The following is a 24,171-nucleotide window of genomic DNA, read 5'->3' as shown; positions in this document are numbered from 1 at the left end:
CAGATCGAATATGAGGCAAAAATCTGCAATTTTTTTACAAATGGTGGTGGGTAGGGAAACACCTGCATACAGGGTACAGGGTTCAAGCCTGAGGTATTCCCTACCATACCACCATGAGCACCTGGGGCATTTACACACACACACACACACACACACACACACACACACACACACACACCATAAAGTCAATCCAGTAAAAAGCACCATAATATATCCAGCTAACACCATAAAGTCAATCCAGTAAAAAGCACCATAATATATCCAGCTAACACACACACCATAAAGTCAATCCAGTATAAACATTGTAAAATGCACCATACACTTACCTGAATATATCCAGCTAATGTTGCAATACTCCAAAGACCCGTGAGATCCCAAGCAAAGCTCCTTCCCGATGACGAGGCTGTTGCAGTCCGGACCTGACACATAATCCCAGCGAGTCTGTGCACTTTAAAAGTGCCCAGACGTCTCCTTGTGTCCCCCTATGGGGACTGCCTGGAGCATGCGCATAGACCGACAGTAGTCGGGACTACTGTGCATGCGTGAAGTCTGTGAAATTTAAAAAAATTGTTATTTCTATTTTTTATTTTGAGGGGGCTGCAGTCCGGCAGCCCGATGCCACGAGCCGCCCCTGGAGTAAGTGACACTGCACTGCAATTAACACTGAGAAATATACAATGAACACTAAGGAATGTCATGTCACTATTTCTGTGGTACCCTGTGTTAATTGTAGCTCTGGGGTGCAGATGGTCAGGAGTTGTAATGCAGAGTGTGCAAACTTTATTTTACTGTTGTGATACTGCAGATTATAGCAATAAAGTGTAGTATACACAACTGTTTTCTCAACCTTCTAGTGGCAATAGCTGTAAGTGTAGAACAACTGTAGACACGGTCTATTTGACTAGAATATTTACACAAGTGTCTGGATACCAAATAACCTTGAAATTGCATTCCTTGCCACTGTTGCTCATCACTTACCATCACACAAACACTTTGCTCACCAGTGTGCACCCTTGATTACCATGTTTGAGTGATGCTAAGTGATATGCAACTTTTTCAAATGTTTCAAAATCAAACTGTGTGCACTCTCAGTAAGCAAGATACATGCAATTGGTGGGAAAACATCAGGATACAAAATGCAATTGGCTAGAAATGCTAATTCTACATTGAGCTTGAGCTGTGGTAGACATGTCTGGTGTTGCTGGTGAAGGAGTGTGCTTCCAAGCACAGAGGGGGAGGTGTTCAGGAGTCCAAAGCCTTTACTGGAGTCCTAGTTAAGTAGCATGGGCCTCTATTGCTGCAGCAGGGCTATTCAGACTCTGAATCAAAGTCTGAAGCTTAGAATTGTATTGCCAGGGCTTTGACCAGTGCTGCAGGTATCCCCTACAATGGTGAAAATGCAGACATCATTTTAATGACCTCCGGTGGAGGAAGTGGGATAGCCTCATCCATTGGATTAAAGAGTTTTATACAGGGGATATCCCACAGATGTGTACTATCAATTTCAGTGAGTAATTGTAAGAGTTAAAAAATGAATATAGTCAAGACTGATATTCATAATGGTATTCTGCTGTGTTCTGCTTTTTCCACAGCTGCCATGGAGCGAGCCTCAATTGTGAGGTCCCATACCATGTGTTTGTTAAGGATGTGAGAAGCATGTGTTATGTATGCATCAGAACAGTACTGTTCTAAATAGTAATTTAATAATAATAATAATAATAATAATAATTGTAATGGTAATTTAATAGCATTAAAAGTTAAGGATGGCTTAGGTGGTGTTTAATACAAATGTATCAAACTGAGCATATATAATGCAACTGTAAAAGAAAGTATGCATGCCTTAGTCTGTAGCACAAAGCAACAGTTCCATATTCTCAAATAACAGGGATCATGCATCTCTAAACTGTAAAAGGAAAGTATGCATGCAGTAGCCTGACAAAATAACAGTATGGTATTAGGAAGTAGTCAGCGGCTGTGGATTCAAAAACAATACTTCCAAAATATGCAATGCTGTTAGGTTTTCATCATTATTCCAATGCAACCTCAGACCTCTATACCAGTGGCACGAATGACCTTCAGTAAACTGTAATCAGTATAACTGTAACATGCATATGTGCAATATATGCACCCATCAAGGACTGCTGGCTGCAATCTGTTCCATAGTGTGCCTCTGTTATAAAATGGGTAGTCTTAAAAGTGATGAAGAAATTTGTCAGGAGTTTGTAGTTTTACAAGTAAAGGTAACAGAATAGAGACAAATAATTGTATCAATGCTTTGTATGTCAGATATGAGGTTAATAATGTTCTCCCTTTTTTCTCTCACACCCCAACCCTTATCCTCCCCCTTTTTTATTTGTTGTTTTTTTTCTACACAGCACAATGGGGTAGGCCTGCCCTACAGGATCCTCTTGCTTCCACTCCAATGGTTACAGCATCGCTGCCAAACACATCTGGTGCACAACCTGGCAGCACCCCCACTGCTGCCCCAGCACTACCTGGGCCTTCAGACAGTTCTGAAATAGAAGATAGGCTTGTGGTCCCCTCTGGGAGCAGTGGCAGAGTTGTAGACTTTATCACCCAAGAAGAGCTGCCAGGGATGGTGCATAGGATTGCAAGCCGCACTATGGGCACACACTTATGCTGGATGGAGTGCCTGCTCTACATCCTGGTTCAGAATATCCATAGCAGATGCAGATGTTGAGCATTGCATCCAGTGATTCAGTGAGATGACAGTGATGACAGTCCATCAGGTAAGAACTCGATCCTCACTGTCACCCAGCTTGATGTGCATGGGACCTCAATTCCCCACCCTCTCCCCAATTATGGCATTCGCCCATGTTTTGTGTCCTTCACTGTCCCTGCCTCTTGTCTTGTCTGTCTGCAATTACTTCACCTACAAAACTTAACTCACCCAGTCATTCCTACATTCCTTACCCAACATTCCACTCTCTATACAAAAAAAATGGGCACATGTCCCACAAAAAAAAAATAGCTCTCCATTTTACACATCTTCATAACACATTTGATTAGGTCCAATTGTCTATACAACATGATTGTATTGTGCTTACCCCCTGTCTCTGGAGGTGACAGTCCAAATCCAGCTAATATTTTCCATATATAATCATATTTTATTGTTGAAGAAATGAATAGCTGTGGTTCTTTCCTACATCCCTCTTGCACATTCCTCCATTCATTTTGTTTTCCCCCCTGGTTGCTCCCCATTTTACCATGTTCCTGTCTTCTCCGTTTCTTGTTTTTAAAGAATTATTGCATGATGGTGCATATTGCATACCAATGTGAAGCAACGGTGCATGGCAGGGATATAAGTACATGGAATTAAAGTATCATACACACTTATAAAATTAGTACTTATTCCCATATTCAAATCCAGTAACATCTGCCTGCAACAACAATGCATTAAGATGTGCTGCCACAGAGTCAGTTAGGTAGCAGATGCATGTTATACAGTCAATAGTAACTGATACAGTTTAGCAAGGTTTTCCCTTTGTACTCCCCTGTGCATGCTCCCCATTTCACCTATATCATTTCTTCCCCATTACTGTTGTATAAAGCATCATTGTGTGACCCTCCAGTAATGATTGATAAAACATTATTGTGTGATACCCATGTAGTTTTATAAATCTTTTCTATGCGATGAAGTGGGATGGTGCACATTGCACAACATTGTTAAAGGGGAACTCCACCCTCTCCTATAGTTTAACTCAATCCTTAGGTTTCTTTTCTCCCTACAATTTGGTTCCAGTATTGTGTAGATACCAGAAACATGTGTGTACTTTTAAAACTTTTATTTCCTTGCAATATAATCAAAGGAAGGGAAAGCCCAGTGTGACATGCATGCACTGGCCCAGCAATCAAGGAGCCTCAATCCTCATCACTAACACCAGTGAGGGGCATCCATATAGGGAAAGGATAATAATAGCACACAGAGGTCACAGTCAGTCTGGGGCTGGTTTCTCCCTTTCTCTCCAGATCCCCAATAATACTCCCCACTGGCACAACTATAGGGCCCAGATCTCAGCCTAGTGGGCAAGCTAAAACCTCCAGCACCCTCTCTGTCCAACCAGTGCTTCATGTCCCTGCCCAGGTAGCTAACACATGCACACACTTTGAAATATGAGTTATATACAACCACACAGACATTCTTGGGGAAGGGTGGCACAGGTTCTCCAGCTGTGCCCCTTTTACCCAGACTTTACGGTAGAAATCACTGCCACCACCCAGCTAATATTTATCAGCTACTTAAAGGCCCTCATGAAAGGGTGTCCAATTATACTGTGCAATATTATTATCCAAATGGCAAGTGCAACCAGTCAAGACTTATTTGGAGTGACTTGGTACTGTATCACTATATACATGGACTGTATTCTTAGAGTTTAAAATACTTCGTACTACACAGTGCTAGTCAAGAGCTCAGAGATCACAGAGAAATACTTAAAATAATACAGTAGAAAAGGTCTGACATCAACACAGAAAAACACTTGGTCTAATCTTCCTAATTCCTGCTAATTTCTAATAGAAAACATAGTTCTAAAATCCTATTTACATATAGGCACAGGCAGTGCTGGTGATGTTGGATGTTCTCAAGACAAATGCTCAAATGCTGTCATTCTTTCTATCCTTAAATTGATAACGCAGCACCCCTGATTCATTTCAGATTACATCATTACTTTCTGGTTCCCAGGCTAACAGACTTTCAGAGGTTAATATCTCTTTTGATCTTGCAGCTGGTCAGGAAGCTAGAACAATAAAATAATTTATACATGCAAATTCTAGCCATTAACTCTGGCCTCAAAACAATAGGCAGAATGCCTTTATCTAGACATCTTGTCTCTGAGTTTTAACACTAAAGAATTGAATTATCAGCTTTGTTGCAGCAGAGTGCACTGTTACATTTTTGCAGCTCCACATTTAACACCATGTTCCCATTTAAGAGAACAAACCTGTGGCTTATATTAATATTTACAAATAGAATTATCTACAAAATTCTATCTGGCTAGGCTGGCAGCCTTCACCTATCTTCACACCCACATCCTTTTTTTAAAGCTTAACTTCTCACATATTTTGCAGAGGAATTCATAACCACCTGCATGACATACCATAAACACAGATAAATCTGTAGTTTACCCTTTCAGGCATACCTATCAACCTCTTAGAGGGAGACATCTGGGCAAAATCATAAATAAAGGGGGGAGAAAGGCCCAAAGATAGAGACAATTTTGAATACTGCTATGTTAAGTTTGTTATAAATAACAAATACAAATTGTAGGCATTGTGTGTGTGTGTGTGTGTTTGTGTGTGTGCGCGCACGCAATATGGGTGCCTCTTACAAACTTAGAAAGTAGATAGAATAATAGATTCTGCATTAGCATGGATTTTCAGAAGTTTATGAAGTCTAAAACTCAACTGGCTGTCATTATTTTCTGACATAAGTCTTCAATGATTTGCCAGTGATTTGTTAGAAAACCACTATTTTATGAATAATGGACCAAAAATATGAGGCAAAAATCTGGACATTTTGTGAAAATCTGTGCATTTGAGAGGTCTGCTTTCAGGTACTGCTGCCAGTATTAGATGGGAAATTAATCTTGCTAATGTCAGAAAAACAGCAGCTGATATAAAAAAAGACAGAAAGATGTGAAACTGTTTCCACTTTTTTTATTGTAGAGAGGAGAAGAACATAATACTCCCCTTTCGTAGCAAAACAAAGCAATTAGATCAGTCAGGAGGCATAAAGGCAGTTATCACCTCTGCTGACAAATTTACATAAGCAGCAACGCAGTACTGAAATGTTAAGGTCCAAATGTTGGTTATTTGTAATAGTTTATATTTTAAGATAACTGAAATGTATCAAAGATCTCTGTGACATTTAAAGAAAAGTCAGAAAATATTTTTATTGCGAAGTATCAACACATTTACCATTTTCAAGCATCCCCCCACATACACATACAGAAGAGAACTGCAGAAAGAGAAAGAAGTGGCAACCCTATCAGCTAGCTGCACTGATAACGATCATAAAAAGATGTATACTTTTTTGTAACATCCTCCCAGAGGGGGATGCATATCTGGTACACACATATCAATGGTAAGAGAATCCCACAGACTTTGAGTCAGTCCTTACATTGTTAGGAGTGTATAAGCATTTTGTAGTCCACAAAGGAAATGTGACTATTGATGGCAACCATAATATAAAGCTAAATTTACTTTAATGTATGTTTACTATATGCTCTTGCCTTAAAAGCATTAAGAAAAGGAAATCAGAAGTACTTAACTGTGTTAAAATGCACACACACACACACACACACACACACACACACACACACACACACACACACACACACACACACACACACATACACACACACAAACACATGCATTTAAACATAGTACTGCATCCCACATATAGCATTCTACGATACATACATTTTTATACACGTGTGTGTGTATGTGTGTATGTGTGTTTGTGTGTATGTTTAAGTGTAGACACGGTTCCCTTTCATAATCGCGAAATACTGAAATCTCAAATTTCAGTATTTCATGACCATAAAGGTGAATTTTTCAAATGTCAAAAATGCATAATTGCTTATTCAAATATTTCAGATTTGCGGTTATGGCTTTATGTTATGTGACATGCTCTGTTTGGTTTTGGATGTTGTTCAGCTTAGTGTATGGATTTATGTATAATCTAAGTTAAGTCAGTGTTTTGTAAGTGTTTTGGGTTTTATGTTTGAGTGTATGAGAGATTGTTTGTAAGTTGCATGTGTGGGTTAGGGTAGGAAGGTGACGGTATGAGTGTTTAATTGTTGGATGTGTTGGTGTTTGTCTATGGGTGTGTGTGTGTGTGTGTGTGTGTGTGTGTGTGTGTGTGTGTGTGTGTGTGTGTGTGTGTGTGTGTGTGTGTGTGTGTGACTGTGGAATGTCTGGGTGTGAGTGTACTTTTACTGTTTGTGCAATCTCGGAGTTAGTATATATAATTAGGGGGGTGTGGGGGTGCAGCTCCCCACATGGGGGTGCTGAGGGGCTTTCCCCCCTGCTTATGTGCAGTGTAGGTATGTGGATGTGTGGTGTTTTGTTTTTGTGTGTTTGTTTTGTAGTGTGGGTGTTGTGGTTTATGTGTGGTGTGGTGTATACTGTGTGTTCAGGATTTGTAGTTTCGGGATTGTGAAGGTTCGGTGTTTGAAGTTTCGCCTTTATGGTCGCGAAATAATGAAATTCGAGATTTCAGTATATAGCAATTATAAAGTGGAACCGTAGACACACATACAGTTACACAAAATGCCCATTTTTATTTGTTTTTCTTTAAAAGACATAAAGTACACACACAGGCATATAATCTAGTTGTCCATTATGCGCGTGCACACACACACACACACACACACACACACACACACACACACACACACACTATATATAGATATATATATATATGTGTGTGTGTGTGTGTGTGTGTGTGTGTGTGTGTGTGTGTGTGTGTGTGTGTGTGTGTGTGAGTGTGTGTTTGTGTGTGTGCGCGCACGCAATATGGGTGCCTACAATTTGTATTTGTTATTTATAACAAACTTAACATAGCAGAATTAAGCATTATTAATGTATATATTCTTGTAAATGTTGCTTAATCTTTTACTTATTCACTGACACACATTGGCTATGTGTTGCACATGCAATCGTTGTCAATGTCTTTATGTCAGCATTTTTTTCCTTTGTAATGCTATGTGCATTTATTACTTGTTATTTTCTTTGCCAGTGTATCCCAAGTCGTGGCTGAAAAAGAGTCCTAAGACCAGTTCATTTTCCTGGTTACCAAAGCATAAATAAATATGACATGGACAAAAAGGGGGTGAACATGACAGCAATAATTAAGGAACTATTAAAGCACATTTTAATTCTGCATCATTCACTAGAGAGAAAAAACTTCCCACTGAAGGTACTAGAAAATAGCAGATAGACTTAATTTGACTCCTACTAATTGTCACCTGTAAATGTACAGCAAGGATCATTTATTGTAGCGAGAGTTTTCACACCTCAGCATGAGAGTATGGGGAAGGTCTGTCAATTCTTTTAGAACTACAAAACAATCCCTTTATAAAAGCCTGCTATTTACCTACTTTCTTTTGCTGGAAGCAACTAACAGCTATTTATAGCATAGAGCAAGCTCCGACAGACACATAAATGAGGCTCACTTAGGGAAACAAATAAATAGCTCTGCTACAGAAGGTGTGTTAGATCGCAATGCTTCACAGTCCTGACATTCGGTCTTAATGACATGAGAAAACAATGCCACTTCCTTATGCAATGCCACTTCCTTATGTCTAGCGTGACTCATATGAGGACTTGAAATGTATTCTGGGAAGAAGGAATGAAAGCAAGAAAACAAGATCACATTACCAAGGCAGTCCCCATCATCCGCTATTTTGAGGGAAACACATTAAAATTGTAAAATAAGTACTTGGAGTTATTTTGAGGCATTAAAATAGCCCAGAAAACAAAGATACAATGAAAAAAACATATTTTTGAGTTCTAAGGTAGAGTTTTTTTTAAATAATGCTAATATAAAAGTTGTTCAATAAATTAGCTACAGTTGTATTTGGAACCAGTACCATCTGGCCCCAAAATGGAACATATTACTACATTAACTGAATTAAAACCTGCAGCCAGAGAGTCGGTTAAGTAGTAGGTGTATGCAACAGCAGTTAAATCTGCCATTTGCTATTCAGTCTATTAAACATACCTGCTATATAACTGAGTCTGTAGCACCATGTCTTGATACATTAATCCATTCATTTTTTGGCTTAGATGGTACTGGGTTCAAATCCAGGTTTATGTATTAGTTTCAAATACTTTTATGTGTAAATCCAAATTCTAAAGTGTGATAGTTGGTATGGAGTCTCCAAAATATGGTTAGAAGGTACTGGTTTCCAATACAGCTGTATATAACACTTATAACTACTTTTTGCTATAGCCAGGCAGTGTGCACCATTCTGCAATTATGCTTTAAAGAAAAGAAATGAGAAACATAGGAAAGTGGTGAAATGGGGAGCAAGAAGAAGGAAGAACAAAGTGAAAGGAGGGCAGGAATGTGCAGGAGCTATGTAGGAAAGAACCATAGCTATCTATTTTCAACAGTAAAAAATATTCATATGTGCACAGTATTAGCTGAATTTGTACTGTCAACCCCAGAGATAGGGGTAACCACAACACAACTGTGTTGTATAGCTAGTTTGACCGAATCAAGTGTGTCAAGATGAAACATGTGCAAAATGAAGAGCTATGTATGGGATGATATTTTTGGGGGGGCAAGTGCCCCTTTTTATTTGTTTATTTATTTTTTTGAGAGGGGGAGGGAGAGAGAGAGAGGAATGTTGGGGAAGGGATGTATGTATGTCTAGGTCAGGTAGGTTGGATAGGTGAAGAAGCAATCATAGACAGACAGGTCATACAATTCAAGACACAGGGATGGTGAAGGACACAAGAGGTGGGTGAACACTATGGTTGGGATGAGGGTGGAGACATCATGAACCCATGGACGTAAAGCTGTGTGACAGTGAGAATTAAGTCATCACCCACTGGACTGTCATCATTGTCATTTCACTGTACAGATGGCTGCAGTGTCTGACATCTGCATCTCCTCATGTTATTCAGTACAATTATGGAGAACAGTGTATCCATCCTGTGTAAAAGTACACCAACTGTGTGGCACACAATCCTACACACCAACCCTGGCAACTCATTGCAGGTGATAAAATGACCACCTCTGCCACTGCTCCCAGAGGGAACCACTGGTAAAGCTACCTGAGGAGCAAGGAAGTGCAGGGGCAGCGGAGGGTGTTCTACAGGTTGCATCCCAGATGTGCTGGGCCTTGGAGCCATAGCCGGTGGAGTGGGAGCAGACAGATCCTGTGGGGCAGGCCTACTGTGCTGAGATGTGCGAGAAAACAAAAAAATTAAAAATTAAAAACAAAAGAAGATAAAGGTTCGGGTACGAGAAAAACAGAACAGAATATTAGCAACATTGTATGTGACATACAATGCATTGATACAATTATTTGAAACTATTATGTTAACTTTACTTTTAAGACTACCAATTCCTAGCAAATAACGTTTTGCTGTTAAGACTACCCATCTCATAACAGATCCACACTATACTACAGATTGCAGCAAGTAATCCTTGATGTGTGCATATATTGCACATATGCGTGTTCCAGTTATACATTACTGTCTACAGCAGGCCATTGGTGCCACTGCTTTAGAGCTCTGACATTATGTTGCAATATAGATAAAAACTTAGCATTATAGTTTCATAGGTTCATAGGTTCATACTAGGCTATCTGCCTTAGGGCATTTATAAGCCTAGCCAGAGTGTGTTTGGCTTTCGCCACCCATTTTAAATTAATTTTGCTATGCCCTTTTTCGAGGTTAGTATACTGTGCCTCTGTCTAACAGTGACACAGAAGTGACACCCAGGGTAAACCTACGATCTCCCATCCACTCATCAAGATTCCTCTTGAAGAGAGTCAATGAGGGACTCTGCCTAACCTGGACTGGGATTTTATTCCAGAGTGAAGGGAGCCTCTGGGTTATGAATCTGTCCCTCCAGCATGTCCTATTTATTTCAGTGCTGCGGTTCAAGTCTCTCGAGTGCGTAGCTCGATGGGATTTGGATTTTCTGAGGTGCAGCATGTCCATTAATTCCAGGTCGGACATGGCTTTATACGTCAGGCACAGATCGCCTCTGGGCAGGCGGTATGCCACTGAGAAGAGCCGGAGTTTCTTTAACCAGGCAGCATATGGCATCTGTTTGAGCCCTTTGATCCTCTTGGTGAGGTACTTTTGGGGTCTTTCCAGTTGCTGCAGGTGTCTGGTAAGGTACATCCCAAAAGAGGCATTGTACTCAATTATGGGCCTGATGAGGGATGAGTAAAGAGGCACGATGACCTCCCCTGATCTAGATGTGAATCCCTTCATGATTAGGTGGGCTATATAAAATGTTTTTCTAACCACTTTGGCCATGTGGTTGTCAAATGAGAGATTGCTATCAACTTGGGTCCCCAGGTCCCTAATTACTTCTTCTCTACTTAGTGGATTACCATCTATGTGGTAATTTTTGGGCACTTTGTTTTTGCCAAAGGCGATGACTATACACTTTTTGGCGTTTAGCTTGAGGCCATGGCTCTGGCACCACTTGTCTGTTTCTATGAGGCCCTTTTGGAGGATGCTTGTGTCAGCTGGAGAGTCTATTATGGCGCCCAGTTTGCAGTCATCTGCGAACTTGGTCAGCCACAGTCCTTCTGTGTTGGCCTGTACCTCCGAGAAATATATACCGAGCAAGAGAGGTCCCAGGACTGAGCCTTGTGGGATGCCACTTGTAACTGGTTTGCAGTATGACATGGCTCCAGCAATTCTAACCATGTGGGTTCTGTCCTTGAGCCAGTTTGCAACCCATCTAGTGACATAGGGGTTTATATTTAAGCTGGTGAGCTTATCTATAATGCCCGAGTGGGGTATTGTATCGAAGGCTTTTGCAAGGTCCAGGTAGGCTGTGTGGACCACCTTCCCCTCGTCAATGGCCTTGGTGACTGTTTCAAAGAAATCAACCAGGTTTAAGAGGCAGGATCTGCCCTTAACAAAGCCGAGCTGGGAAGGATCCAGTGTCTGTAGGTCCTCAATATCTTTATTTATGAGGTCCATGATGATCCTTTCCATTGCTTTGCAGACCAAGCTAGTCAGGCTTATGGGGTGATAGTTTCCAGGATCCATTGAGGCACCATCTATGTGGAGAGGGACCACTGTTGCTGTACGCCACTCTTTGGGTACATATCCTGTAGTAAGGCTGAGATTGAACAGTAGTTTTAGGTTTGGGTTTAGCTCTTCTTGGAGTTCATGTAGGACGCAGCCTGGGACACCGTCTGCTCCCATTGATGCTGTGTTTTTTGCTTTGGAGAGGGTGGCTCTTACCTGAGCATCTGAGATGTCAGGGAGGCAGCACTCTGCTGGGATAGATATTTGCTGTTTTGGTGGGGAGTGAGGGAGAAGTTTGCGCTGAACCTGTCAGCTAGGATGTTGGCAATGTCTGTGGGTTCGGTGTATTTTTTGTCATTTTGGACTAATTCTGAGCATATCTTGGAATTCCCACCCAGGTTCCTAACATAACTAAAGAAAGCCTTGTGATTATCCTTAGTGTCCTGTACAATTTTTCTCTCGAAGCTGGCCTTAGACGATTTTATGAGTGCCCGTAGTTTTTTGCTAATACTGATCAGAGATGCCTTCCCTTTTTGGGATTTTGCTCTATCATGTAGTAGCTTCCTCCATCTATTGTATAGTTTGTTTATGGCTGGGGTCCACCAGACAAGACGTCTGCCTTTGGAGGATTGGGTCTTGGTTTTATTTGGGATTGCATGATCCATGCATTCCTGAAGGTGTTCATAGAATGTGTTTATAAAGGATTCTGCTGTCTGGGCCGTATTTTTCCCAGGTCCGGGAGCTTTAAAGGATTCCACCTTGGTTTTGAGGAGTGTGAAATTTGTTTTAGAGAAGTTTTTCACTGTGGTTTTCTGGGCAGGGGGTGGGGTCGGGATGTGAATATCCAGTGAGATTAGTTTATGGTCTGATCTTACCAGTGAGGGATACACTTCTGGTCTGGAGCATAGAGTCCCCATGTTGGTGATGATCAGGTCCAGTATGTTTTCCCCTCTTGTGGGAGTGGTAACAAGTTGTTCCATAGCATTTGAGTTTATAAATTCTTGGAACCTTTGGGCTAGCGTGTTGGAGCTAGAGTAATGCTCCCAGTCTATGTTTGGGTATTTGAAGTGGCCCAATATAATGGTGTTTGGAGAGACCTTCATATTTTCCAGTGTTTTCAGGAAGGCTGAGTGGGGTTCCTGGGTTTGGGTGGGTGGTCTGTAGCAGGCTATAAACTGGAAGGCAGTTTTACCCACTGTTAGTTGCAAATGGATAGTCTCTGATGCTTCGTGCTGTGCTACCAACCTGGAGGTGTGGGTATCTTTGATGAATTTTGATACTCCCCCTCCTTTTGTGGTTCGGTCCAAGTTTTGGGGCCAAAAAGCATGATATGAGGTATAACCTGGTAGTGCTGGGGTGCTCTCGGGAGCCTTGAACCAGGTTTCTGTTACTGCACAGATATCGATGTTCTCCATGCTAAGGAGAGTTTTGAGTGCGTGCATCTTGAGGTTTAGACTTCTGGTGTTGAGTAGCATTACTCTTAGTTTCTTATCCCTTGTGATACCTATGGAGGTGGGTTTGTCTTTTGAGCCTTGCCTAAAAAAGGCACTATGGGGGTAGCAAGAGCCTTTGCCAATATCCGAAAGCTCAGGGGCGACAGGTGCAAGCCATCCCTAGCGAAGCATCGTGGCTTGTCGAGCATGTCATCCCAGGCTGACAGGCATTGGATCCCCTTTGAATGACACCAATACTTAAGCCAATTGTTGAAATTGATCATCTTGTCTTCATACTGTGGCATCATTCTTGGTGAGGGTAAGATGCTACTCAAGGTCAGGGTCATACCGGCCTGGGCTACATGCTCAGAGAGCTCCTCTATGTCTTTTTTCATGTAGTCCAGCTCATTTACACCAGCATGGACAATGACTGAGTCATATTTATTCTTGCCTTGGAGTGACCTGAGTGCTTGTGTTATGTGGTGGATCCTAGTGCCAGACAGCCAGCTCACTGTGACCTTCTCCTTGCTCAGCCTGGTGAGCGGGATGTCAGTGTGCCTGACGATAGAGTCACCTATTACAAGTGTATCAGGTGTGTTGTTTAGCCTTAAGGGCTGTGACTGTTCGGCACACTGGCTTTGTGAGCTATGTGTTGCACGTGTTTTGTTTTGGGGTAGTGGTTGCTTGGGTGTCTACTTTGGAGGTCTCTGCTGCTTAGGCATGTTTGAGAAGTTTGTTTTTTGAACCCACAACCTCTGGCTACTGTCTAATACTAAACTGTTGTTTTGGCCTACAGACTAATGCATGCATAGTTTCCCGTTACAGTTGAGAAATGAATGCTCAGTTTGATACAACTGCATAATAAACCAATAAAGGAATCTTTACCTTTTATACTAAAATAACCGTACTGTTAGGATGCATACATACCACATGCTTCTCACATTGGTGCCAATCTAGTGGCATTAATTAGCATATTCAGTTCTTGCTTTGTGACAGCTTAGAAAAAAACAGAACCAAATGCCATCATAAATACCAATCCTGATTATATCCAGCTTTTTACTCGTAGTCTCTGTAAGTTATACTTACACATCTGTGGGGAGCCCCCAGTTCTACATTCCTCAATCCAATGTTCAAAAGTATCCCTCTTCCTCACCCATATGTCTCTGTAGTGATTCCAACATTGTTCACCAGTGTAGAGGATAAAGTTAGCACTGGTCAAAACCTTGTCAAGACTATTCCATGCCTCACACATGTAATCTGAGACCCGATAGTCCTTCTGCAAAAGTTTGGGCTCATGTTTATTTAGTATGTTTATTTAGTAGAAGTCCAACAAACACTTTGGATTGCTGGGCATCCTATCTTTGAGCATAGAATGTCAAAACCTCTCCATGAATGCCTGCCATGCCTACCACAGATCAAGACAAATGTTGAATGATATTTTTCCACCAATTACAGGTATCATGCTTACTGAGAGTGCACGCTTTTTGGTTTTGCAAAATTTGAAAGTGTTCTGCATCACTTGCCATCACACAAACATGCTGCTTGAGGGTGCTCACTGCTGGGCAACATGTTTGTGTGATGGTCAACAGTCTTAATTGAATGCATATGGGTTATATCTGTGGCTGTCTGGGTCATGTCTGCTACCTGGGTGGGCCATTCGACCAGTTTGTGCACTGCCGCTCTCTGCACAAGCCAGATGAACATAGCCAAACACATTTGTGCTAAGTGGCACATCATGCAAACAGTAGCTCCAAAATATAAGAAATATAAATAAAAAAATGAGAAAGAGTTGAAATGGGGAAAGTCAATCTATGACATACACAGCAGAAAATGTTAATACACATGAGATATGTCTACAAAGGTCTGGATCTCAACACTCACTCCAATGCACCTTCAGAAAACAGGATGGGTGCCTTATCCATCTTTGCCACACAAACAGCTTTGCAGCAAAAAAATGATGTAATAATTCCTTACACAACCAAGTGCAAGGCATAAACTGTTATTTGTACATTTACAATATTTAACATATTTGGATGTAGTGCACTTAGTGATCAGAGGACTTTTTATGATTATTCCTCGCAAATATACAGCTCTGTCTTACCTTTCTGTGTTTCCTGATCATACAGCAGCTATCTGACCAGTACTGAGAGACATGCAGTGTGTAAGCCAGTCTATATCATTTACCTTAAAATGTGTGAGGATATTAACCGAGAATGCTATGATATGCAGTTGCCATCAAATGAAGGGCAGGTTGGGTGGCACAAACAAGCATAGACTGCTGCTTTTTTTTTGGGTGTGGGTCAGCAAAGGTAAGTTTCTTTTATGGCACATGCAAGTGTACACTGTTCTTTAATGGGGGGGGACCCAGGCTGAGCTACTGTTATGGCACAAAGAAGGATAAGTTGCTCTTGTTACTGTCCTTGTTTTGCATCCTGCCTGTTTGATCTTGTGAGGGTTGTAAAGTCGGAATCTGCAGTGTGTTTCATTAATTTCTAACGTCTCTCTGTTATGATTTCCCATTGCAAACATGGTGCTAAACTGAAAGAATGCACTGATGTATGATAAATATGTACAATTGTACAAATGTTTCAGGGACAGGTCTTTTGAAAGCACTTTTAGCATTTCAAAGATATTTTATTAGCAAAATGTTTCATTTGTCTATTCTTTTGTGGGTTCGGGAGCAAAGGAGAGTTACTGTTAAGTCACAAACTAGGATGGACTGTTCTTTTAGGGGAGCACAGTTGAGTTACTGCTATGGTACATACAAGGATATGTTGCTCTTGCTACTCTCCTTGTTTTGTATCCTGCATGTTCTTAGTATTTTACATCTGTAGAATGTTTTATGCTTTTCCAGTGGGTGCTATTGACTGCCTACCTCTACTGTTTTATCTGGAAACAGCTACTTTGTAGTTATGTGATACTTAAGTGTGTTCTGTTGTCTTTTAGGACACAAACAATGTCAGTGAGGTGGAGACCTCCATAAAGTGAAGTGGAAAGCAATATCATTGCTGACAGTCTCTGTCAACATGGGGCCTTTCAGCTGGGAAGGGCTCGGGCCAATATGCAACAAAGGCTATAATTATGGCAGCAAATTGTTGACATCATCATTCTGTGGACAGCCACAGCCAGATATTTAAACAGGTGTGTCACAGGGCCACTGACATGATTACCATTGCACAGAGGTGAGCATCTGCAGTTGTCTGAGACCAAAGGGTACCTAGGGAAAGGCATGCTACAGAACCACCTCTTAACCCCAATGAAGAGATCTTGATGAATACCCTCCAGCATGAGAGCTCACAACAGAGTGGACTACAGCAGGTCCTTGATATGGGTGCTACTCCTTCTGAGTCCCAGGAGGAGCTTCCAAGTAGGCTTTGTTATATGTCCAGTTAACTACTGTCATATAGTAAAACAATTGAAATAAAAGTTACTTCTGTGTCACATGTCTTTTTTTTTTGGAGGGGGGGGTTGAATATTGCTACAGTTATAAACTTAGTTTGGAGTTCTCAGCCACATTCTTGCCGAATGTATAGTTAATGGAGATATAGAGGAGTACAGGTATTACCCCCGTCTTACTGTTAAATGTGATGATGTTGCCCTTACCTCTTGCTGAACATATTTCAGGACCATCAGGAATCTAGCAACATATGCCTCCTGCAGATAGTAAGCCAGAAAAATTTATGTCAGTACTGCAGATCATTTTAAGGAAATATCATAATGTGTCATTTTTAGGCCTGTTGTGTGTATTGATGTACTGTCTGTAATAGTGGCAGCACTGTTAGTTGTTTAGTATATATTGCACCATAGTAGTGCAGGTATTAATGTATTCCTGTTTTCTTCCTTTTTATCACAGGTGATCATGACATCAGGAGTATGGGCCTTGTGCCACCTGATGTCAGTGTCTCAGCAGACACTGATGAAGATGGTGGCAAAACTGATGCACAGTCGAGGAGTGCAGATGTTATATGACACAGAGATTGACATTCAGCAACCCCCTCTTCATTTTCCCTGGACACAGCCAGTAGGCATACACTTATCGAGTCCACTGAGCCCACAGATATTGGACAGGTGAAGGTGAGGACATTGATCATGGAAGTGTGGCTTCATTGTCTGTTGATTCTGGCCATAGCCAAAGTTTGGGTGAAGTGCCACACAGGAAGGTTGATAGGGGTGCTCAGAGAAGGACTGCTGTCCCTCCTCCACCTGGTGAAGATGTCTCTTCCCATGTCACTGAGTGTATGTTTAGGGCCATCATGGAGGCATAGGCATGTTCAGAAAGGAGTTCCAGACAAGTGCTCAGGGTTTAGGGCCATCATGGAGGCATAGGCATGTTCAGAAAGGAGTTCCAGACAAGTGCTCAGGGTTGTAAATGTGGCACAGGCTGACATGCATGACTGTCTCCACCGTGTTGCCAATTCACTGGATCAGATGAATGACACGTTCAAACAAGGGATGTCTGTGATGGATCAAAGGGTGCCTGTCATGGAACAAGTGTCTGTAATGGAATGCCTGCTGTGTGAGGAATGGCATCCTCATGGGAGTAGGTCAGGCACATCTGCTGATAGCCAACATGGCCATGACTGATCACGCTCCCATAGTAGCAATACTTCTACTGGTCCATTGGTGAGTGTGCTGTCCACACCAAGACATGTCAAGCCATGACATCATGACGTTGGGCATTCCCGTGAAGGGAGCATATCCAGCAGAGGTCAATCACATTCAGTTAACAGCACTGAATCTGACCTTGGGCATAGAGGAGCCAGTGCAACTCCTGCCAGAGTCAGTTTTCATGATCGGGGGTGACAATGATGAACTGCTAACTCTACCATGCATGGCTCACACCTGTCTCACATACCAAGATGTAGCTCTAGCACTGAGCTTGGCTGTGTTCATGCAGACTCTCATACACCACTTCGACATAGAGGATACCTACAGACACACACACGCACAACAGTTAAATGGTTCAGGCTGCCTGCTTCCCACTCTTACTCATACGCACTTGCCAAACTTTCATGTCAGCCTAGGGCTCCTGTCTCGCCCCCCCCCCCCACACACACACAACACCCTTTGCAAGTGATGATAACTTTTCCATATCCCTGTTTTCTCTATTTTGGATTCAGAGCTTTGTGCCTGATGCACAAGGTGCACAGCTGCATTACTGATTAGTATATCTGCATTTGTGATGTTGAACTGATAATTGTAACTGTCACTTATATTTGCCTTGCCAAGTTATACAGTGGATGGCATCATCACGTTAGTACTTTCTAATGTAGTTTCTTGTAAGGGTTGTGTAGTCAGGACCTGCAATGTATCTCATTACTTTCTAACATTTCTCTTTAATGATTTTCCAGTACATACATATTGTGCGCATAAGTCATGCCATCACATTCAGATCTCAGGACTGAATGACAGCACTGTAGTCAAATCTGATCTGAACAGTAATCCAGTATAATGCTCTCTTTTGCATGAACCTCACCAGACACATGTAGCACCTGGACAGACCACAGGGCTTTCTCATCAACATAACATGGGGCCTACTAACTATGCCATAATGTATGTGGCAAGATTAAAAGACATGTCACTATAATCTGTCTGGTTTTAGATGAGGTGAAATCTGCCTGGGCTCCAGGCCATTGTTGGATCATTCCCTGGTGGAATGATTGCATATGCAATCATTTGATATAGCCAATGACATCAGTATTGTCTGTTGAGCAAATGGTGATAACAGTGTCCTACATGCTTGTGTAAAATGGTCACTGTAATGTCAAGTAACAGTGAGAATAACACCCTACCTAAGTACACAGACTACAGAAAACAGTACCTTATGCAAGAGTCATGACACAAGTCTGACTTTCACTTGGCTGCAGGTCAGCTTATAGTGGAGGACATCAGCAGTGCATGTTGGAAAAAAGAAGGTGGGAGACTTGACTGAGTTGTAATTGTAGGCAGGTGCAAGTATCAAAATACTAGCAATCCAAGCCATTGGAGAAGTAACTGTAAGATAGCACATCTACTCTTCTGGGTAGAGACACACACACACAAACACACACACACACACACACACACACACACCAAGATGGCTGTAGCGAGAACAGAACCCCTATCTATTTAAGTGCACAGACTACAGAACACAATACTCTGTGCAAGCACCATGGCAAAAGTATGCCTTTTACATGGCTGCAGGTCAACCTATAGTGAATGGCATCAGTAGTGCATGTTGGACAGAAGAAGTTGGGAGGTCTGCCTGAAATGGATCTGTAGGTAGGTGCAAGTATCAAATAATGTCAATTTATGGGATTGGGGCAGTAACTGCAGGATACACACTTGCTCTTCTGGCTAGACATGCACACATACACAGCTGACTTGCAGTAAGAACAGAACCCTGACCTATCTAAGTACACAGACTACAGAATGCAGTACTTCAGACAAGCACCATGGCACAATCTGACTTTTACATGTCTTCAGGTAAACTTATAGTAGATGACATCCGCAGGCCATGTGGGGACAACAGCTTGGCAGGCCTGCATAGGCACATAGATTCATAGGTTCATATGAGGCCAGTAGCCTAACAGCACTAGGGTGTGTAGAAGCCTAGCTGTGTAATAACACAAGTACCTTTATTGAGCATAGTTGGATGTCTGACTTTAGCAGAGCAAGGTTGTCAGCACCACCGAGTGGCCCTGTCCATGAGGGAGCACACAATATTATATATTACACTTTGCAGTGTGGTTGATATATGTGTGTAAAAAAATACTGAAACACCAGGGTTGTACTGCTTGGTGGTGGTGGTGGTGGGGGCAACACATGTATTTATTGTTTATTTTATTTTTATTTTTTATTTTTATTTGATATTTGTTAACCGGGTTACTTTGACTGGACAACAAGTTTTTTTTCAGTGAGAACCCGAGCAGAATAGCTCCAACAATAGTTCAAATAATAGAAGAATATAAAGAGTAATTTACATGCCCAAAATTAATTACTATGAGCAAGTTGAATCAAGGCTAAGCATACATAGTACAAGGTACGACAGTGACAGATGCATCAAGCAAAAGACAACATACTAAAACTGTACAATACTATATATAAAAATATAGAGAGCGATAGAGGTCCCAGGGTAGAAGAAAGCAACTTGAACAGTAGGTCCTTTAAGACCCGTGATGTAAAACAGGAGAGTTAAAACCTTGTGTAAAAGGCCATTGAACACTCAACAGGTTACGGAGCACAGGGAGCAAAGGAAACTGATTAGCATAGTATAAATAAGCAGCAGAGAAGGTGTGAGATCAGGATACTACGTTTTAAAAGAGGGAAGCTATATTAATTCATGTCATAGAGGCAGCAACTATAGGAAGTAAAAGTTATGTTAAGTAGGGTCATTGCATGGGGAGGACCAAGATTTGTAGAGGCTTTCCTTCAAAGTCATTTTAATGGACATAGGGTAAGTGGTAGATATAACATTTAAATGGGGCTTATTCCAGGCATTTGCTATAGAGTAACTGTAGATGAGTTTACCAACATTTTTGTTGGGCTTATAGACATGCAGTAGATGCTGATGAGAGCTACAGAGAGCACAGTTAGGGGCGTAAGGTTGGATTAGAGTAGAGACAGTGGGGCAGAAGGAGGATTCTTGTAAGACAGAGTGTGACATGAGAAACTGGGGTAGTAGAATTTGGTTATGAAATTCCAGCCACTGTAGTGTTTTTAAAGAAATGCAGTGGTGGGTATGATAAGGTAGGTTAGAGGCAAATCCAGCAATTATATTATAAGTAAGTTCTAGTTTAGACAGAATATTGGACTGGAGACTTGTGAGCATAGGGGCTGTATGCAGTAGTGTAGGAAGTAGAAAAGCTTGTGCCAGAGAGAGTCTTGAAGCATTTGAGAAGATGTTTTATGTCTGTATAACACACCCAGCTTTTGATGTGTCATTTTAATGCAATGTTGAGTATAGAGATCGAACTTAAGTTGGTCGTCAATGATAACACCTAGAAGTTTAGTGTGAGTTTCGGTAGAGATGAGTGTGCTGTTCAAAGAAGAGACAGTAAAGGTAGTTTTGTGATGCTGGAGAGTTGTAGGTAGAAATAAGAGAAGTTTGGCTTTCTTGGGGTTAAGTTTCAGTTGACTGGAAGTGAGCCATCTTTCCAGTGCATGAAAGGACTGTTGGGTAAGGGTGTGAAGATGAGTGATGTTATCTGAGTGAGAGATGATAGTAGACTCATTGGCATACTAAATGGTGGTAGAGTGCAGGCAGGAAGAGTGGAGGTCATTGATAAAGTCAAAAAATAGGGGTCCTAGGATGGAACCTTGTGGTACTCCTGTTTGAACAGGTAGGAAGGGAGAGATATTGGATTGCCATTTAACAGCCTGGAAACTATTAGAGAGGCAGCTGGAAAACTATGATAGTGTAGAGTTAGAGAGGTTAAGTGAAGCTAGTTTGGATAAAAGTAGTTTATGGAAAACAGTATTGAAGGCTTTAGAGAGGTAAAGAAACAAGCAGGAGACTAACTTATGTAGTTACAAGAATTTGCAATAGTATTTATGAAATATGTTTAGAGCAGTAGCAGTATTGTGTTTTGGGTAAAAAACATGCTATGTGGATGTGAGAAGATTTTCTTGCAGAAGGTATTGAAGAAGCTGTTTGTGAATCATTTTTCTAGAATTTTTGACAGGAGAGATAAGATGGCAGTTAGTCTGAAATTAGAGGGGTAAGTAAAATTACCTCATTTATGTAGAGGAATGATGTAGATTTTTTTCCAAATGTTAGGCATGGTATTTTCCTTAATGGATCTGTTTACTAAGCTGGAGATGGGGAAAGCAATAGAACTGCCAGCAATTTTTAAGAATTGTGGGGGCAGATTGTCAAATGATGGAGAGCATGTTTTAAGTTTACTAAAAAGGGATTTAACATACTATGAGGATGAAGAACGAAAAATAAGACGCCAACTTCTGTCCCACGAAACCAAACCCGATGCAATTCTTACAAATGTTCTCTTTAAATAATCCAAAGAAAGTGTTCAAGTATAAGATGAAAGAACGCTTTTTATTAATTCAATAAAAAGAGCGTTTTCGCCGTGGTACTCCCACAGCTTCTTCAGCAATAAAAACAACATTTGAAAAACCCGCCAATTCTTTATATATCCCATTCATGACGTAAAAGCTGTTACTTACACTTTTAAAGGAGCAACAAATTTATACATTTCTCTATTACTACGTAAAAAATAGTAAATAAATGTAACAATTCCAAGATACTTTTAAAACACATATATTACAACTACAAAGAGTTTAAAATTCATTAATTTGTCTCAACTGTTAAAGTTAAATAACCCTGAATTTATATGCTCTAATTATATAAACAAAATTTAAAACTAAATCTATTTATGCAGAAAAATTGTGGCATTTCAAAACTACCTTTACTTATTTTGGTCCTTTAATTGACAATTCCAAATTAATTATCATTCACATTCTCTTAATTTTATTAAAAATCAATTAAAATTCAATTAAACTAATGTTTACTTATTAATTTTTAAAAATTATTATTATTTATATATACTAAAGCACAAAAAATTTTTGTATATAATAATATTAGTTAAAAATATATAAAAATATATAAAAATATTCATGTTACTTTATCGTTTGTGTCTTAAATAATTCCTCATTTTCAAGACACACGATATATTGCAGCTCTCATTTAGTCCCGGAAAGCAAAAAGAATTTAAACGCAACTGCCATTCTAACTCTCGGACTTCTAACTGTATATTAATTGGTCCACCCCTCAATGTATTTTCTACAGAATCAATAGCTAAAAAACTAAAACTATGCTCTTCATATTTCTCGCAATGCTTGGCTAAGGCATTTTCATTTTTTCTTTTCCTAATTGCATACAAATGCTCATATATTCTGTCGCGTAATCTGCGATCAGTTTTTCCTATATAGTATGCATTGCAACAATTACATGAAGCAAGGTACACAATAGATTTGGAAATGCAATTTAAATTACATTTAATGTGGTAGGTGTTGTCTCCTATTTTAAAGGTACTACTATTCTTGACAAAGTGGCAATATTTACAAAAACCACATTGTTTACAACCTTTAAATTTAGTGCTATTATTGTGTTTGTTATTACCCTCAAGAATTGATTTTAAATTATCACCTTTTTTATACACAAAATTCGGTCTATCTCCTAATTTGTCTAATAATTCCTCATTATTCATAATGTAATGCCAATTTTTCAATATTACTGATTGGATTTCAAAGGAATCACTGTTAAATGTAGAAATAAAACTAATCCTACTAGTTGAGGTTCCTATACACACTTCACTATTTTTTACATTTTCTGTAGGGGTTGAGGTTGCTTCCGTCATCATAATATTTGAAATGGTATTGGTCTCAATGACTCTCTTTTTAAGTAAGGGTACATATAAACCATTTAATCTTTTTTGGTCTACTTCTTTCAAAAGTTCCAAAAATAAATCTGGTGGGTAGTCACGACTTATAAACATTCCTTCAAGTTTCTTACATTCTTCATAGAATAATATGTCTCTATTACACATCCTGGCAGCTCTTATTAATTGTCCTTTTATGATTGCTTTTTTCTGTTTAAAAGGGTGTGAACTTTTGAAATGCAAAAGTGAATTACAGTATGTTTTCTTCCTATATATTGTAGAAGTATATTCAAAATCTAATTCATCTTTAGAAAGTTTAACATCTAAATAATCTATTTCTTTTTTTGAAAAAGTAAATGTGAATTTTAAAAATGATGTCGTACTATTTAGGTAATCCACGATTGCCGTGGCTTCTTCTAATTCACCTTCTAAGAGAATAAACACATCATCTAAATATCTAGTGTATAATTTGATTTTATCCATCACACTGTTGTTAAATAAAAAAGTTTTTCCCAAAATGCCATAAATAGGTTTGCCACAGATGCCCCACATGGTGACCCCATTGCTACACCGTGTGTTTGCAAATACACTTTTTCATTGAACATAAA

Source organism: Protopterus annectens, chromosome 3.part1 (assembly GCF_019279795.1).
Source record: "Protopterus annectens isolate FY-2018-M chromosome 3.part1, PAN1.0, whole genome shotgun sequence".
Lineage (NCBI taxonomy): Eukaryota > Metazoa > Chordata > Ceratodontiformes > Protopteridae > Protopterus > Protopterus annectens.
This window is presented reverse-complemented; position numbering follows the sequence as displayed.